This window comes from Podarcis muralis, chromosome 4, assembly GCF_964188315.1.
Source record: "Podarcis muralis chromosome 4, rPodMur119.hap1.1, whole genome shotgun sequence".
Classification (NCBI taxonomy): Eukaryota; Metazoa; Chordata; class Lepidosauria; order Squamata; family Lacertidae; genus Podarcis; species Podarcis muralis.
The window spans coordinates 77,538,794-77,554,664 of NC_135658.1; the positions used below are offsets into that span (position 1 = coordinate 77,538,794).

A 15,871-nucleotide genomic window follows, 5' to 3' on the forward strand; every position below is an offset into this window, starting at 1 on the left:
AACTGATCTATAACACAATAATAACATTAGTTTGAAAGATGTCGGTAACTTAATGAAGGTAACATAGGATCTCTGTGCATAGGATCCTAAAGAATTAATGTTCTGATTATGTACATTCACTTAGTTGGATCTATAGAGTGTTGAGGTTAGTGATTCCCCCTGCTTCAGTTTAGCATGAAACAGGAAATTCCTTCTGAGCCTCAGGAGTGATTTTTAAGGGCTGCCACCCCTCTGTAAGCATGGTTTGAATCATAGAATCGAAGAGGTGGAAAGGACCCTGAGGATCATCTTACCCCACCCCGCTGCAGTGCAGGGAGATTCAGTTGTCCCACATGGGGATCAAACCTGCAACCTTCTTTGAAGACAACCCCATTTTTATATTTTCAATCAGTAATATTTTATAAGCTTTTTAATTCCGTAGCGGTCCTTTAGTGTGTTTAGTTTTCAGGAGGGAGAGCTTGCATATTTATATGTACATACAGTGGTACCTCGGTTATCGAACACCTTTTAAGTCGAACGTTTCGGAACATGAACGCCGAAAACCCGGAAGTAAATGCAATGCCTCAGTTTTCGAATGCGCCTCAGAACTTGAACAGGAAACGTGGTTTCCATTCTGAGTTTTCTGTTTTGAGGCTTCAGCTTTCAGTTTTCATTTTTCGAACATTTTGGAACTCGAACAGACTTCCGGAACGGGTTATGTTCGAAAACCGAGGTACCACTGTACAGTCATACCTTGGGTTGAAGTAGTTTCCGGTTGAGCATTTTCGGGTTGTGCTCCACGGCGACCCGGAAATAACGGAGCGTGTTACTTCCGGGTTTTGCCGCATGTGCAGACGCTCAAAATGATGTGTGTGGAAGCGGCAAATCGCAACTCGCGCAGATGCGGGTTGCGTTTGCTTCAGGATGCGAACGGGGCTCCGGAACGGATCCCGTTCGCATCCAGAGGTATTACTGTATAGTGTTTATAAGCTTTTAATCTTGCTTTCCTATCCAAGGAAATAGAAGAGTAGAAGTCTTGACTTATCATTACAACATTTGTGTGGCATAGGTTAGCTCTGACTGTGATTGAGTCAACAGTACATCGTGAGCTTCATGGCTCAGCAGACATTTTAACTTGGGTCTCCTAGATCTCGAAGTCCAACAGTCTAGATAATGTTTCACGGTGGCTCTTTAAGAGGTCTTAAGATCTGTTTGAACCTAGGTAGTTTACCAGAATCCCAGCCGTGGTACTTTACCTCAGTCATAACAATGTTTAGTTGGACCCAGAATTACCAGAATGATAACAGAATTTAAGGAAGCCCATCCGCACACAAGAAAACAAATGGAAACACATTGCTGTGATCAGATGTCTAATGTGCAGGCAGCATTTGCTAAAGGTGCTTGTTTACTTGTAGTGATTGAAGAGTGATTAAAGAATAAAGACCATCTATTCAAAGACAATTGGAGACCTTCTGCTATGGAGATGTTTAACTATGGAGAAAAGTGAACAAAAGTCAGAACAATAAAACATTATTTTGTAGCTAAACAACCAGGGTGTCAAAAGAAAGAAAGAAAGAAAAAGACTGGCATTAATTTAAAAAGCATGTAGTGCACTCTTCATAACTTGATGGCCAAACACAGGGTAGGAATTTTGATGGTTTCTCTGAACGCAGAAGTTAGGTATGCCCTCCTTCACTATCTTTTGCGGTAAGAATGCCCCCGGATATAAAACAGTGACTTAATGTAATGTATAGAAGACTTCTCAGCTACAGCCTGAGTCACCCACTGTTATGTATATTCATTGATGGAGCAGACATCGTTCAAATTCTGGAGCTTACTGATGCTCTGCTAGGAGTGGAATGTGTGCAATATAACATCTCAAATGAAACTATGCATACCACTGAGAAGTTTGTTGTACTGCCCTAGGACAGAACAAGCGCTTGCATTGATGTGGTCAAGGGCAGAAAGAAGTCGCTTGCAAGGAGGATTTGTGGAAGGAATTCCACCAACGTGAGCTACTCTTGAACAGCATGTAAAGAAGGCAGTTTTCTAGGTTGGTCGTGCCTGGAGACAGACTCTTGTTTCCAAGGCCTTTCCTTCCCCAAAAGGTTTAGGCTGGATTCAGGTGGGTGACGGAAACTCTACATGGCTTTCTGCTGGTTGCCCAAAATATCCGGAGGACAGGGAATGCAAAACTTCCCTGTTCTCTTGTGAGGCTGAACGCTTCAGCAAATCATTCTGATAAACCAGAATAATCTTCAGCATGTATGTTTGTTAAATTTGTTGTTGTTGTTTAGTCGTTTAGTCGTGTCCGACTCTTCGTGACCCCATGGACCAGAGCACGCCAGGCACTTCTGTCCTCCACTGCCTCCCGCAGTTTGATCAAATTCATGCTGGTTGCTTCAAGAACACCATCCAACCATCTCATCCTCTGTCGTCCCCTTCTCCTTGTGCCCTCCATCTTTCCCAGCATCAGTGTCTTCTCCAGGGAGTCTTCTTCTCATGAGGTGGCCAAAGTATTGGAGCCTCAGCTTCACGATCTGTCCTTCCAGTGAGCACTCAGGGCTGATTTCCTTAAGAATGGATAGGTTTGATCTTCTTGCAGTCCATGAGACTCTCAAGAGTCTCCTCCAGCACCATAATTCATAAGCATCAATTCTTCGGCGATCAGCCTTCTTTATGGTCCAGCTCTCACTTTAAAACCCAATATAACTATCTAAGAACATATGCCAGAATTCCTACTTGGTTTCCGTTAAACTGCTGTCCTGTCTTCTGCCCTCAGACTTTGGCCTATCGACACAAGAAATCCACAAAGTTTTATTGATAAAACCAACAGTGTGTCATCACTGAAAAGGTCGGCTCACCAGCCACCTAACCTTTGAAGATGGGGACAATTGGAGAAGGTGCACCTCAAATTCTGGTTGGGCTTGTGGAATTGAACTTTTTTGGAGTACTTTCCATTTGGGTGTGTGTGCTCCTGTGTAGAGCCTTTTTTAAATCAGGGATAGGGCACCTGCAATCTGCCATGGTGTTATTGGAGTCTCATCAGCCCCGACCCTTGGCGATGCTAGCTGGGGAGTTCTGGTCCAACAACATCTGGAGGGCCACAGGTAGACAATACAGAGCTTAGAGCTGCATGAGGATGAATTCCCATCTCTTATTGATTATTGTAGTTTCTACTGGTACAGTTAAGCAAGTCCCGGGAACAAATTACTGATCTTTATTCTTGTATTGATTGGTCCCATGCTGCTCGTGCACTGCTTAAATTTGGTCTGTTGCTGAACATTGCTACTTCAGGTGAAGCCCATAGGTGTCTGTTAACAGAAGATACTGTCTTTTTAGGAATCTCCCTTCTAAAACAGTGTTTCTCAGAAATGATGGAAGTGTACGCCAACAGTGACTTGAAAGTGAGGTGCTTGGAAATTTTGTGAAACATGCCTTAACGGTTAAGCACTCTGGTTTGACTGTTGCTCAAAATATTATTTGCTTAATGACTTAAGATGTGCACCTTGGATAACAAATTACCTTGAGCACTCATTTCCACCTAGGATTTAATGATGTTCAGGGTTTAAAGCTTTCTATAGGCAATGGCGTCAGTAAGGAAAGCTAAGCATTGTCCTGATCTTCAGGACCCATTTCAAAACACGCAAAGTAGGGAGTGGCTTGAGAAAGAGAACGGAAATGGAAATAAGCTTTCTGAAAAGGTTTGAAGGAAAGGTTTGACCATAGCTAGCTAACTTAATTTTATCTTGGTATCCTTTGTGGAAGGATTTTCCTGTGAGCAATCTAGGTTATAACATTCGTTTTGTAGGCTAGACTCTTACTGAGCATCAGAATCAATTAGGCTCTATGTGACATTCAAAAATTAAATGTATAAGTCTGTTAACTAAAGGAAGTCTGGGTTTACAATTTTATTAAAGTATACTAACTAATAAGGACTTCTCTATGAATCAATATAGCCTCTGCAGAAATTAGCTGGTAGGAAATCTTTACAAAAGGACTGGCATTATCGCCTTGATAATGTTTTAATGTGAAAGAAAAGTCGTATAAAATTTTATATTGCTGGTATTCAGTACCATATAAAACCAGATACACAGGCTCCAACAGCATACATGCTATATATAATCTCTAACTAAAGGCAGATTTTATATATTTGGTAGGATTGTTCCAAGATAAGAGTTTTCTTTATGGGAGGATACTAACAGCATCCCCAGCTTTCCATTAAAATTAGGCATGTATTCTTTAATCAATTGCTCACTCAAGAGCACTATGACCAAGCATGGAATCTTTTAACAGTAGTAAATTCTGGCATGCTTAATGAAAATCAGTGGCATCCAAATGTAAGTTTGGAAGGTTTCTCAAATTGCAAAATATTCAGAGGAGTATGTGCGGATAAGGATGGATAGACAGGTCAAAGTTGTGAAAAATATTGGGTTCTTCTCATTAATGTCATGAAAGTAAGATATATTAACAGGAAGTGCCCAGCACTGCCTGAGATTTTTAAAGAACCCACCAAATACTGTGTTTTTTAAATGGATTGTGTAATTTAGACCCATCATGCCAGAGTCACTTTTTGGTTCGAAATCTTGATTCAAAATGGCACCCAGCATACCAATGGCAATGAAGTCTGCTTCCCCCTCCTTGGGGAGTGTCTTCACAGAGTTTGGCAATGTTATCTTTAGAGGTGGAGAAACCTATGTCAATAAAGCGGCACCGTCACACCAAAGTCACCTTTTAGTGCACCGTCTTGATTCATAATGGTCCTGGCACTCAAACATTGACCCCTCCCCACCCCCCACAAGTTTGGCGACAATGTCTGGGTAGGCGGCTGAACCTATGAAGAACAAACAGACAAACCACTTTCCAAAATATATAGTAGATAGCAGGAATAGCCAATATGGTGCCTTCCAAAACAACTCTCCTCCCTGACCATTAGCAGTGGAGGCTGGGATTGATGAGTGTTATAATCCACAACATCAGCTATTTGCAGAATTTACAAAATATTCTGTTTTGTAAGCAAATTTTAGTAACCTTTGTTATGATTATAGCGTACTGGTACCTCAGGTTACAGACTCTGCTAACCCAGAAATAGTACCTCGGGTTAAGAATTTTGCTTCAGGATGAGAACAGAAATTGCGCTGCGGCAGCAGGAGGCCCCATTAGCTAAAGTGGTACCTCAGGTTAAGAACAGTTTCAGGTTAAGAACGCACCTCCAGAAATTAAGTTCTTAACCCAAGGTACCATTGTATTATTTTTATACAATGAAAATCCTAACCCTACTTAATCTGGGAGTAAGCCCTACTGAATCCAATAGGACTTCTGAGTAGGCACAGTTAGGATTGTGTTGCTGTTTTGTGTCTCTCTTTCTGTATACATATGCATTTTAAAATTATAATTAATCATGTGAGACAGATTTTTACCCCATGCTAATGGGGCTTGGACCAAAGACAGCTCAGGCAGCCGCTAGGCTCGTTCTTGCTGGAACAGAATATGTTCCTTTCCTCCCACGTTGAGAGCAGACCAGGATGTAGCTCAGGGTTTGTGTCAGAGTTGGAACTATTTATGAAACTAATCCATATTTTTGAATGATTTCCACATCTAATCCTGCAGGACTCTCTATTTGAGTTTTAAAAGCAGAAACGACATGATTGGATTCGTGCTCAGATATTGTATTCAGATAGCTCTGAAGGTGCCATTAGATTGACAAGTCTGCAACAGCATATTGTTTAGCAATTTATAGCATTCTGTCATTAGTCTTTGACACAGTAGTACAGTCAACAATCAAAATACAATATAGCAAAATATAAAAAGGAGGGAGACTTGGAAGTCCAACAATAGGGGTAAGTTTGCTTTTTAATCAAGCCACAGTCTATATTGCTGCTGGATTTTTAACCCTGTTGTGTTTATTTTTAGGGTATGATAAGCTATTGTTGACTGTGTCAGAATAAAGAATCACATTGTTAAACTTGCTTAATATTCTTTATGATCAACTCCTGGTTTTTTAATCATTCTTATGTTTCTTAAGCTACACCAATTCAAGCTTAAACCTTTTTTTGCTTGATGTTTGGCTAGACCTGAATAATAAGGGAGAATGTTTTTTCCTTCTTAGTGAATCTGTAGTGTTTCTGCAATGCCCGGTATGTTGTTCAGGCTGCAATTCTATATGTACTTACCCAGGAGTAATTTACATTGAACAACGAGGCTTACTTCCGAGTAGACTTACGTAGGATCTGAAATGCTCTAATACTCTATATATACTTTCTCAGTGCTGTTTTGGGGCAACTATGTGGTCTTTTCCCTTGGAAGATAGCTGATTATTTGAGTACACATCTCCTTTTTGTTAGGATCATGGAAAAAAAGATGTAGCATGAGATTTAGTATCTTCTTCCCTTTGAATGCAATAGTGCATTTTAACTGCAAAAGCTATCATGGTTGAAATAATATCCCAAATGTACCTGTAATGTTCAACTTAACATTCATCACAGCAATGTTTGTTTTTTAGAGCAAATGCCTCATTTCAGGTATATTACTGTTTTAGCATATGTGCGTTTTGTACAGCGTCTCCAAATACTTAAAAGAACTTTTGACATGCTTTCCAATTTCTTTAACCCTTTTTACAGTTTTTATTGTTACGTTTGATCATGAAGAGGTCAGGTGCAGAAAGTTTTAAAACCTATCCTCAGGGTCCGCTTAAGGCAACTGAAAATTGCTGAGGTCCACTAGTCACAAAATGGTGGTGCAGTGGCAGAGCCATTCAAAAATTGGTGGTAGATGGACGCAGTGTTTAGCATTTTTTTAAACTGATCTCTTAATTCATTTTTAGAAATTGCTAAATTCTTTGCCATAGCATTTCCCTTTTGACAGGGAGTTCTATAACTTGGCTTTCCTTAAGATACTGCAAGGAGATATTTTCATTTAACTCTTTTCCTTCTCACCCCAACATGTCTCTCAATATATTTTTACCCATCTCCTGTAATTTTTCTCCCATTCTCCATGTACCTTACTCTCACTCCCACAAGCTGTCAGTTTCTTTCATCCTTCCTGTCTGGTCCTTTTATATTCACTTAGTGTAGTTGCTTCTTTGTTTTGGTGGTATAATGAATGAAGTACGATGAAGGAGAAGTTTTCTCTTTTACCAGCTCCCCACAAAGCTACGTATCAGCCATGGCCTTAATTTAAGAGTGCATTGCCTTTAATTATAAAACATGGACTGTTTTCATATACACAATAATATGCTTGCAGTACCTTAAGATTAACCTGACCTGGGGGTGGAGGAAGATTAGCTGTGTCCCTCTAATATTTTCCCTTTTTTTTAGGAAAAGCATTTGGGTTGCAATCAGTAACTGAATCTTAGGTATTTTTCAACTAAAACTTTTAACAGCAATCTGAAAGACTACCTCTTCTACAGTGTTATGATGTGCAGGGGGGTGGGGTCCTATTGGTAGCACTACTGCCCTTGGAAATTATGGCAGTGGTGGCTCAGAAGACCCTTCAGCTATGGAATTCCCTCCACACAGAGGTGCACCTGGCACTTCAATGGTATGACTTTAGTTGTATACTGAAGACACAATTCCTTACTCTTTCCTTTGGTACCTGAGGTATAAGTTTTAGCATCCACCCTAGTCTCTTGACTGTTAATTCTTTTTTAACTGATTTTAATACGTATTTTTTTACATTGCTGTAACCTGCCATGGGACCTCATGGTGAAGGGATGTGTGTATGTGTGTGTGTAAAAAATAGAATTACAGTCAATCTTTGGTTGTTGAATGTCTCAGCTGCCGAACGTTTCGGAAGCCGAACGCCAACAACCCAGAAGTAACTGCTTCCGTTTTCGAACGTGCCTCAGGTGTCAAACGGCTTCCGAGGCGTGTTTCTCTCTCTTTTTCAATGAGATTTGCCGACAGTCCATTGATCCTTGGTTGTCAAACATTTCGGAAGTCGAATGGTCTACCGGAATGGATTACATTCGACAACCAAGGTTCCACTGTAATAGTAATAGTTGGGCACCTGGTTTTGTTTTGATTTGCTTACTGCAACCTGCTACACAAAATCTTACTCTGTTCCAGTGGCCCATGACTCTCCCCCCCCCCCCACTCAGGGAGGGGGGTAGTGAGGACGTGGAGAGCTCAGAAAAGCATGGATCAGTAACTGCTTCTATGATGGCAATGCCATCTTTGGATACCATCCAATATGTCTACAGTATTGATGGGTTCTGAATCTGGTCTGCTGCTGCAAAGGCTGCTCCCAGCTGTAGTGAAAGAGGAGAAAGTGAGACAGTGGATATTATGGCATGAATGTGAGCAAATGTAGTTACCTGAGACTAAATGGGACTAAGTGTGTGTGTGTGTGTGTGTGTGTGTGTGTGTGTGGTTTTGCCATAGTATTTGATCAAAGCCATACTTTGGTCAAAGGCTGACCACTCAATAAAGTTTGCTTGAGTTCAACCGGCTACAGTTCCCTAACATTTCTTCTGTGTAATTTTTTTCTTGTGAAAATGGAAGTCGTATCTACATTTTGGTTTACATTCATTTAAAATTAACACATGCACCAAGTAAAGTAGAATGATTAAAAGCATGTGTTGTCTTTAACGTCCTAATTAAAAGGGTGTTTTCGTTTGTTTCAGAACCTTCTCGCAAGCGTAACTTTGCTCAAGAGTCTTAACTTTCTGTGTCTGGATCCTGAATTGTGCCAAAGGTAAGTTACATGGATTTCATTTGAACTTCTCTCTTTCCCACTTAAAATTGCTGAACTAATTGTGCCTTGCCTCCATTTCTCAAGTGCTTTTATCATTTAGTATACTTAAGGCTGCAACTGTACTATCAGTTCCAGGATAGTGACTTCTGTCACGTTGCTCGTGTTCACTCTTAAATATGTGGAGGAATCCTCAACTGAGCCTCCTTAACTACTTGTTCCAAGATATGGTCCAGGAGGTCTTTAATGTCATGCATTCCTGAGTGAACAGCAACGGAGGCCGTACCAGTTGTGTTACTCAGTGGAGATGGAACCAACTTAGAAATGTCTAGAACTTGGAAAGGATTTCTGTCCTCTCCCCTTGGAAAGGGGAAGACAAAAACCTTCCTTTGGAAGGATTTCTGTCTTCCCTCCTCACATGGGGAAACCAACCCTGTGCTATGCCGTCGTCCGTTTCCCGTCCATTTTCTTTCCATCACCACTCCATAAGGTTACAGTTTATGGTGCCTGTAAAATTAACCAAGTGTATCAAATAATTGACTTTGCTTCCTTTCTGAGCAGCAAAGTTTGATTGTCTATCTGTGCATCCTTGGATTTGCAAATGAGAAGACAGTGTTAGTTGTGGTATCATTAGTTATCTTCATGTTGTCGCCATAATTCCAAATAAGTAGATTTGTAACACTGGCATTAGTAAGAAGGGAAGCAATTACTGTAGTGTAACTTTTAATAATCCCCGTAATTCAGATGGGAAGATGCAATTGACTCTGAAGCTGATTGTGCAGGTAGCCATGTTCTGAAAGGGAATACCAAATAGACAAGACCATTATGGAAATCTTTGGTCTGGAGGGAGTGGAAAGAAGCAAAATGGATCTGAGGGTGCATTGCACTTGGATAAGTCTTCTTCTGGGAAACAAGATGCTGAGGAGTTGGAGCAGCACCATTTAGAATTAAGTAGTCCTGTGTAGATTTCCATCAACCTAGAAAAATGTGGCTTCATTTTCTCTGGTAAACTCTGCCATCTCCAAAGATCCAGAAGTGGAAAGGAAGAAGCTTCCTTCTTTTCTCCAAGGTGCATGATCAGCTTGTTTCAGGTGAAAGGGAAACTGCAGAAGTTTTCTTTCACGACAGAGGTGGACTTTCTGTCTTGTAGCCAGGGGCCATCTACAGGTACTAGCCAGCACCAAAGCAGTGTTATGCTTGTTAAGTTCATTTTGATACAGTTTTTTTATGATACATAAACCATTGTTATCAGTTGATGAAAGAGAGCAACTCTCAACAGTCTCTGAAGCTAAGTGGGAAAACTGCACCTGTTGTTTCTTATGTGGGTTGCATTCACGAGTCATATTACTTATTTTTTAAGCAATTCCAAACATAGAACAAATTGCTAGTCCTGTTTTTTATTTATTTATTGTAAGTAATGTTACATGATGGATAGAAATCTGGTAAGGCTATCCCTATCCCTTGCTGAAGTCCCCTTCAATATCATTTAAGAAATCAGCTTTTCCTGCCTTATCCCTATCATTTATTAAATAGCTGCCCCTGCTCTTCAACCGAGGGGCAAAAGGCAGAGTCATAATCCAGCTTATTTACATTCCCTTATCCCTGACTCTCAACCTTGCCTGGCTTTCACTAATCTATTCTTCTCTTCTTTTTCCTCTTGTAATGTTGCCAAAGTTTTAACTAGCCTTCGTAGCTGTGTTTTTAACTGCGCCTTGATGTTATTCACGCATATCAAGTTGCTCTTAAAGAGACATGGGCAGGCTGTGTTTCATTGGCCAGTTGGCAATCCTAACTCCTCTCAAATTCCTCAACCAGATTTATGATTGTGAAAGAACAGAAAAATTATGAATACTACCAGTTGTGACATTTGTTTCTATGGTGCTTGGATATGTATTGCATTATCTGCATAAGTAACTTGATTGTATTGTATCCATGCAAGATCCCCCCCCCCCCAATTGCCCAATTTGCAATTTTATAATATCTGCAGTATTCTGATAATACCGATTGGAATACATGCTTCCCTTTCAGAGGACAGAAGGGCCTGTAATAGCATTTACAGACAGCAACACAGTAGACTCCCTCAGAAAGCAGGTAATAGCTTTCTAGGGGATTAGTAATCGGGTTTGCAATATTAGAAGTTTCGGAGTTTTGTCCTTTGTAGGTAAGATCAAGGTTAAATTTGCACAGTTTAGAAACCAATCCCCACCCCACCCCCACCCCCGCAAATGATAGAAGTGCTGTGATGCTTCTGGAAAAAGTGAATTGAGAACAGCAGCGGCTCTTTCATGTGAAAATCAATAGGCCAAAAGAACAGATAGGGCCAGATCTCATACAAACTTCAAAGTTTTAAGACTGGCAGTGACTTGCACTATATATGAGCCATTATCTGCATGCTGGAGGGGATAACTGCAATGCACCAGGTGACCAGTCGGATATTTATTTCTCTTTTCCCTTAAACATAGGACTTAGCTGTTGTAAAGGGATTGTGTCTTGCCACCCTAGACTGGGTGAAACACTGAAATTCTGTGACGATAGCTTATAGACAGAGGATCAGTGATTCTTCACCCAACATGGAAATTCCCTAGATCACGATGGTCTTGATATAGACATTGAATTGGAAAGGCGAGTAAACATAATATTCTCTTCTGTTTTTATGCAGTGTGTATTTGCCAGCTGTGAAATCCATGGGACTTGGTTGATCTCTCACACACCACTCATTTCCCCTCTTCTTATATAATATCCAAAATGCCACAGATTCTGTTTTGGAGAAGTACTTTTGCAAGCAGAACTTTTATTTCTCAGTTCCACCTTCTTCTTTTGTTTATATGGAACCTGTGGCCAAATGCTCTTCATTGCCTTTCTCTGCCTAGAAATGTGGAAGGAAGGACAATGGGCTTTCTTAAAAGCTGAATTCCAAGAGATCAAGGAAGGAGTTTCCTGGTTTGTTCAGCAGATTGCTCCACAAAGCAGTGAGGAACATTTGGAGTAAGGCAGAACCAATCTATTAGTGGGACGCGGGTGGCGCTGTGGGTAAAAGCCTCAGCGCCTAGGGCTTGCCGATCGAAAGGTCGGCGGTTCGAATACCCGTGGCGGGGTGCGCTCCCGTTGTTCGGTCCCAGCGCCTGCCAACCTAGCAGTTCGAAAGCACCCCCGGGTGCAAGTAGATAAATAGGGACCGCTTACTAGCGGGAAGGTAAACGGCGTTCCGTGTGCGGCTCTGGCTCGCCAGAGCAGCGATGTCACGCTGGCCACGTGACCCGGAATTGTCTCCGGACAGCGCTGGCCCCCGGCCTCTTGAGTGAGATGGGCGCACAACCCTAGAGTCTGTCAAGACTGGCCCGTACGGGCAGGGGTACCTTTACCTTTACCTTTTTAGAACCAATCTATTAAGTAGGCTACCCTGTGACCCTTGTGGTCTGCTCAGGATCTGGTTGGGGTGCCTAAAGTAATAATAATAATTTATTATTTATACGCTGCCCATCTGGCTGGGTTTCCCCAGCCACTCTGGGCAGCTCCCAACAGAATATTAAAAATACGATAAAACAACCAAACATTAAAAACTTCCCTAAACAGGGCTGCCTTCAGATGTCTTCTAAAAGCCAAATAGTCTTTAAGAGAGAGACCTCTTGAAATATTTTTTAAAGTAACGTTTGTTTAATATTTGAAGATAAAGCAGAAGAAAGAAAAGAAGAAATACTCCAATACTTTAAATAGAAGAGAGAGAGAGAAAGCCTTTTAATTTTGGAGCAAGCCAGTCCTAGGAGTTTACAGTGTTATGTAAAAGAGGTAATTTTATGCCCTGAAGGCTCATTATTTAAAGTAGACAGATGTGGGCTGGCATTGGAACTGGGGAACTGGAACGTAAAATTTTCCTTCTTGTAATCTAAATCTTCCTGCTCCCTTAAAACTCAGCAGAGGAAACTCTGCTTCTCTCCCATGCATCGTGCTAAGGAGTCATGGCTATCTTCATCCAAGTTCACGCTTTTCATGTCTCCCATGCTATTCTGTGTACCTTCCGCTTCTTCTTTTGTGGGTCTTTTTTGGGACTGTGGGCACGTTTGGAAATTGGCAGAACTGTTGTGAGCACCTCCATAAATCGGTGTGCATGGGGCAGTTTTCCAACCACAACAAGATGACTGCTTGGAGGGCCTATCTGGTCCCAGAGAACAAATAACTTCCCAGAGAAAATGAGTGCAACCCCCTCCCCCAAAACAGGGAACCCCCCCAACTTCAAAACCAAAAAAAGAGGCCAAGACCCACATGCCTACTCCAGAATTCAGCAAGAGAGGCAAAACGCAAAGAAAAACTCCAAAAAGAACCCCCCCCCCCGGCTCAGCACTCATTTTGCATCCTACTGCCTCCCATTCATTCCCCAGTGGCAGGGTCCTATCTGAAGAGATTTGGAGGAAGGATACAAGGTGGAGCATATCGGTTTCTTTTTCCCCTCTCTCCTTGCCACCCCAACCCCTTTTGACCCTTTCTTTTCCAAGAAAGGAAACAGCAGCTGGCTATCTGGGAAGAAGGTGGGGCAGCTTGGAGCCTTCTCCTTTTTTTTCCCAGCCAGCCCAGCCTGCTGCTCATCAAGGTAAATGAAAGTAGGCAGCAACTGACAACATTTCATTTTATTTTTCGTCCGAAGGGTCAGAGGGCTTTGATGGGCACCCAGGGGGTGCTGCCTATGGGTGCTGCTTTGGGAAAGCCTAGATCTGGTATAAATAACCCATGAATTTAGGGGGATTCGTTTTGTGGTGCCTGATCGGAAGGTTGGAGGTTTGAATCACCGCGAGGGGGTGAGCTCCCGTTGCTCCGTCCCTGCTCCTGCCAACCTAGAAGTTTGAAAGCAAACCAGTGCAAGTAGATAAATAGGTACCACTGTGGCGGGAAGGTAAACTGTTTTTCTGTGTGCTGCTCTGGTTTCGTCAGAAGTGGCTTAGTCATGCTGGCCACATCACCCAGAAAAACTGTCTGCGGACAAACGTCGGCTCCCTCGGCTAGTAAAGTGAGATGAGCGCCGCAACCCCAGAGTCATCCGAGACTGGACTTAATGGTCAGGGGTCCCTTTACCTTTACCTGCAATATGTAATGGTAAAAAGCCAATGCCTTTCACATGGTTGCAATCTTTTAGACAGTGCCCTTGCTCAGCACTCAAATGTCAACAGTTGTTCACAAACCTGGAAGGGGACGATGGGAGGCGTAGCCCTGGTGCGATAACCTTGGAATGGTGTATTGCTGTCTTCCACATTATTGCTTTACTGCAACATAAGTAATTGAAAATGCTGTTTATTGGTATTGCAGCTAGATAAGCTTCCTTGGTAACTCTGCTTTGATAAATGTGAATTAATATTTACGTCGTTCACGCAGGTGATTAGAAGTGGTGGCCCTATGGCAGCCTATATCACAGTGCTTTTCATGTTCCAAATTGCTGGTCTGTTGTTACAAATTTGCAGAGTAGTTTTGTGTTTTACATGCCACACTCACACGTTTTCCGATCCTTTCCCATCCTGTTCTTAGAAAGGCTGTGTGAATTCTGTTTCTCCTAGTGCTAGACTTTCATACTGTGGACTTAAGCAAGCAGGCTTTCTCAGGCCTGTTGAGCATACTGCATTCCCTTTTCATATTAGATTGCAATCTTAAGCCTTCGCCTTCCGAGGTACGACTGTATTTCCAAAACATTCGAGAACCAAGGCGTGGCTTCCTATTGGCTGCAGGAAGTTCCTGCAGCCAATTGGAAGCCACGACAGACATTCGGGTTCCAAAGAATGTTCGCAAACTAGAACAATCACTTTGGCATTCGGGAGTCAGAATGTTTGACTCACAAGGTGTTCGACTTACGAGGTATGACTGTACTGGGGGTTGCACTGCTGCAGCAGACTGCAGCTGCAACATTGCAGCCAACAACCCCATTCCTCTTCTTTTCCTCCTTCTCCCAGCAGTCTCCACAATAACATTCAAATATTATATTTAATTTGGGGCACTCTTCTCTTACTGCTGCAGTAAACGGTGGTGGTGGTTACAAGCCCTTTGCAGGCTGTTTCACCCAGAATGCCTCACTGAGGAAGGACCCACTCGGAAAACAGAAAAATAACTAGCAGAGGTGCTGTTAATATTTGGGGCAGGGTGTTAAAAGCAAGGGGAGAGGAATCATGGGGATGGAATAATGAGGATGCCACTGCAAAAAGAAGGAGAGGGCAGCAGGAAGGAGAGAACAGTAGGGTGTTCAGGGGTCAGCAAACTTTTTCAGCAGGGGGCCGGTCTACTGTCCCTCTCAGACCTTGTGGGGGGCCGGACTATATTTTTTTTGGGGGGGGGAGGGAATGAACGAATTCTTATGCCCCACAAATAACCCAGAGATGCATTTTAAATAAAAGCACACATCCTACTCATGTAAAAACATGCTGATTCCGGGACTGTCCATGGGCTGGATTTAGAAGGTGATTGGGCCGGATCCAGCCCCAGGGCCTTAGTTTGCCTACCCATGGTGTTGGCAGTGGCAGAGCTTGCACTCATCTCCAACAGGACAATCCCTTGTGCTGACGGTGCCATTTACACCCTTCCTTACCATAAACTGAAGGAGAATCTCATTTGTTCTTTTGTGAATCTTTTCTGGCTCTTTATATTGGTGCGTGTATACTGATGGTGTCGCCTATTTCTCCCTTCGGAATTGTACTTTGTGCAGGGGTAGATCAATTGCCTAGGCCTCCATGTGACGTTCTCTTTTGTGTTTGTCGTGCATTACAATGCTTTGTTTAGCGATGGGTTGCTGCTTTGTGTTGTCAACATGGCAGCTGTAGTAGAGGCATCATTGTCCAGATGGGCAGTGGTTTATCCTCAACGAGAGCTGTTCTTGGTTGCCACACTCTAGCATGCTCCATAAGAGCCAGTTCAAGCAGCAGGTTGTTGGCACACAGGAACTGAGGGTAGGACTCCATTGTAGTTGCAAGATATCACAGAGGCAAGTCTGTGGACAGTAGTCACAGGTTCCTGGTTTGGGTAGGTCACTCCTGAAGGATTCTTCTAGTGTTTCGTATAAACTAATTTAGAATCTCATTTTCAATAGTTTCATTCTGCAACAGTTCCTCCAGTGACACAAGGTCACAGGTCACAGGTTTGTACAATTGTCAGGGTATGGCAGTTGTTAAATTTGTTCACATGTTTACTAGCTAGACATGCCTTGTTGGGTTTTTCGCCCAGCTTTAAGGTT

General features: G+C 42.3%; 1 protein-coding gene across 2 annotated transcripts in view; it reads left to right on the top strand.

Moving 5' to 3' along the window:
• Positions 1-15,871, top strand: part of NCK2 (NCK adaptor protein 2) — a 73,982-nt gene that overhangs the window by 19,934 nt on the left and 38,177 nt on the right. Inside the window, exons 2-3 of one of the 2 annotated variants that reach the window (XM_028727968.2) lie at positions 8,603-8,673; positions 11,133-11,292. The gene's annotated coding sequence lies outside the window, so the exon portion shown is untranslated. The remainder of the gene's footprint in view (positions 1-8,602; positions 8,674-11,132; positions 11,293-15,871) is intronic. The other variant, XM_028727969.2, reaches the window with a different exon arrangement.